Genomic DNA, 3692 nt, shown 5'->3' with positions numbered 1-3692 from the left:
AGGGTCAATCATTAGTGGACTCTAATACCATTCAATCCAGTAGATTGAGCCTCAACTCTGAACTTCTTCCTGTCGAACCATTTGCTGTTAGGGTATTTTTAACTTCTTGTGTTGCAGTCACCATGACTTAATTTATTTTCCTTAGTCCTAGTACCCAGTTCAGCCTAAAATTATTTTTAGTGTCAACAAGTAATTTTCAGTCATCAAAATTTGAATTTACGACACTATATATGGTGTGGGTGGGAAAGACGAATTATGAAATAACCATAAAAGACAAAAAAAACTATTTGCAAGAGAGGCATGACGAAAGAATAAAAAATAATCAGATTTTTTTTATCAAATATTATTAGTACATATAATTTTTATATAACTTATCTTTATTCATGGAGGTATAATCATATACTTCTCTGGGGAAAAACCGTATGGATTTGGGAGGTCCTGTGTTCAATTTCTACTGTGAGCAATACCCTTGTAGCCATACGCTAGGATTTGGCCAAAGTATTTTTTATAGGGTGGAAAATTTATGCACGCTCGGTTGATGGACTGAGTTTAAGCTCATATCAAATGTTCAAAGGGTAAACTTGTCTTCTTCTCCGTTTTTCTATTATTTTCATGGGTAACTTTCAAAAAATTTTAGCCACTCACACCATCATAAATGACTTTAGAGCTCAATGTCATATTCCTACAAGTGTAGAGGTTCATCCATGTCAAGGTGATATTAGTTAGGAGGAGAGAGCATAAGGTTGGTTTCGGTGGTTGATTGAGGCCATAGTAGAGAGGGGGGTGTAGTGGATTAAAATGGCTAGGCCCAATTACTCAAGTATGATCAAACACAGTCAATTATTCTGGTTAACAAGCCCAGAGCACATGAATTGTACACAACTCAACATGCTGATTTTTGGCCTCAGCCAAGAGTTTGACCCACGGACCAAAACCATCGAATTTAGAAAACTTGCCACCCAACTTGTTATCCTCACTTCGCCCTAATAATTTGTTTTGGTCTCGATCCCAGTATCATAATAAGAAGTGAGAACATCAAGTTTTTCATTTTAAAGTTAGGGATGGTATAAAACCCCTCATTTATTGCTTGTTGATCTCTTCCAAGAACGTGGAGAACGACTTTCTAATGATTAAGGGGAATTGGGAGTTCGGCATTGAGGGAGTTGGCTTGAGGATTCCTTATTATGAGGGTTGAGGAAAATCATTTTTTTTATCTATGTATTGACATCATTATATATCTTAATTTATGATGCCTAATTTTCTTTCACATCAATCGTCCCACACCTGTCAAAGTTATTATAACACAAATCTTTGTGGAAAGTTTGGAAGTATCTTGGCTTTAGCGACTTCTAACCATTTGCCATATATGCTATACGTCTTCAATATAATCTGCATACTAGTAGGTTCGGTCAACATCCCCAAGGTTTGGAGGAGGTTCAATGTCTTCCTTATTTCTTTAGTGGCCTTTTCTGAGCGTACAGTCACAACCATTTTAGTTTACTGAGATATTTCAAACAACTGACACTTATCACTTTGATGGTGGATCTAGTCATCATCATGGGGAAAAAGTCTTGCAAATGACAATTTAGTTGCGGAGCAAGTTGACATAAGTTCGAATCAAATCTTTGTGTGCAAGTTTAAGAAACCATTGATAAGAATTTTGATCAACTTTGAATCATCTTCAGCAAGCCTTTGACACCCTGAGGGAGCTGTTGGACCCAAATTTGGTACAAGGCCAAAATCTAGCACAACAACTCTTTGTAGGCCAAGTATGAACATGCTCGTAGGCCTCATGAGGCCCTAAACCTTAGCCTAGAGCCAAAACCCACCACGTCAAGTCGTCACCTCATAGGCCTAAAGGCTCTAACAACTTACATAACATGGGGTCGCACAAAGTGTCTATAAATAGAGCGATTCACACTTTCACAAATAGAGAAGAAAACTTCATTGAAGACCACAAGGCTAAACACTTCGTATCTCTCTAAAATCTATTTTCTCGCTCTAAGTACAGCACCAAACCAAGTCAAAACACCATCGAGACACTCCTTGACACCTCCTTTGGCAATGCTCTATACGGAGGTGCCTCTATAACCCCCTTCACCATGCTCACTCTATGCGACGCTCCGAGCACTCTCTATCATGTTCACTCCACGAGTCTCTCCTAACACTCTCTCAGCTTTGTTCACTCTTCATGACCCCCTAACACTCCCTTCCCTTGGCCATGTTCACTCTACAAGACACTTCTAGCACTCCCTCGGCTATGTTCACTCTACGCGATGCCCATAGCACTCCCTCGGCCATATCCACTCTACGAGATTCCCTTAGAACTCTCTTTGTCATATTTACTCTATGTGACACCCCTAACACTCCCTCTGCTTTGTTCACTCTTTGAGTCGCCTTTAACACTCCCTCGGCCATATTCATTTTATCTGATTCCCCTAACACTCTCTTAGCCAAGTTGACTCTATGCGACACCCCTAGAACTCCCTTGACCATGTTCATTCTATTTGATGACTCTAGCACTCCCTCGACCATGTGCACTCTACGCGATGACCTTAGCACTCCCTAAGCTATGTCCATTCTATGTGATGCCCTGAAGCCTAGTTGCACCAACCACGATGGTCATGGTAATATCACTCTACTATCGTTGTCTCTTGTTCTTTGCCTATGCCAATACTGACTAGACTTTTCTAATGTCATATTCTCTCTACTTTTTGTAGGGTACTAATGGTTGCTATCAGTAAATTCTTAATTGTATATTTTTTTCGACTTTAATTTAGTGTTCATCGTGGGATCTCGACAATGATTCTGCTTGTAGAGTTTGATTCGACTTTACATGACAGAAAACATGAGATGTCTAAGTCGACGTTCAACAGGGATCACGTTCGACCATAATGGACAATCCATTTATTACTATAGTCAACCCAATGCATATGTTTGACCAACAGACTCAAGGTAACTCGTTTTGTCGACCGTCCCTTTATCACTAAGTGCCCACTCAATGCAGCTGCTCGATTATCATACACTAGGAGGATCGCTCAATTGACCAAGGTGTCTCTAGTCGACCATCGACAAGCTGGGCACCAATTGACATCTCCCATTGGTCCACCGTAGGAGTAATAGTCGACATCCCCCATAAGTCGTCTAGAGTAGCCCTATTCGACATCTCTCTCATCAGTTGACCAGATGAGTAGTAATTGACATCCATCATCATTCGACTGGTAGAGCCATGTTCGACATCAACCATCAATCAATCAAAGATGTTGTAGTCGACATTAGTTGACATGAATGTGAAACTGAACGAACTTATGATGCAAAACGTAAAAGTTTATAATAATAACTTGTTGTATCTTGTAGAAGTTCTTATTCGGAGAGCTCCAGATGCAAAATAGCTATTGAAGTGGATGCTCCAACGAATTTATCATTTTGATTCATGTTCGTAAGTTTAACAAAGTTTTAAGTTAGTTGTCAAACTATCACAACCCTACTAATCCTTTGTCCGGGCTGCAACCACAAGCAAATTTATATTTTGATTTTGTATGGACAAGAAATAAATGGATTCTTTGTTTCAGACCATGAATAAATTAGAAAAAAGATAATTAATTAATTTATTTTTCTTGTAAAATAAACAAAAATATCTAAATTCTAACCTAAACTGAGCTTATTATAAAAAAAGGGAAGAAAATTCTAAC

Source organism: Tripterygium wilfordii, chromosome 14, assembly GCF_013401445.1.
Source record: "Tripterygium wilfordii isolate XIE 37 chromosome 14, ASM1340144v1, whole genome shotgun sequence".
Taxonomy (NCBI): Eukaryota; Viridiplantae; Streptophyta; class Magnoliopsida; order Celastrales; family Celastraceae; genus Tripterygium; species Tripterygium wilfordii.
The sequence above is the reverse complement of the archived record's forward strand: the minus strand, read 5'-3'. Positions refer to the sequence as shown.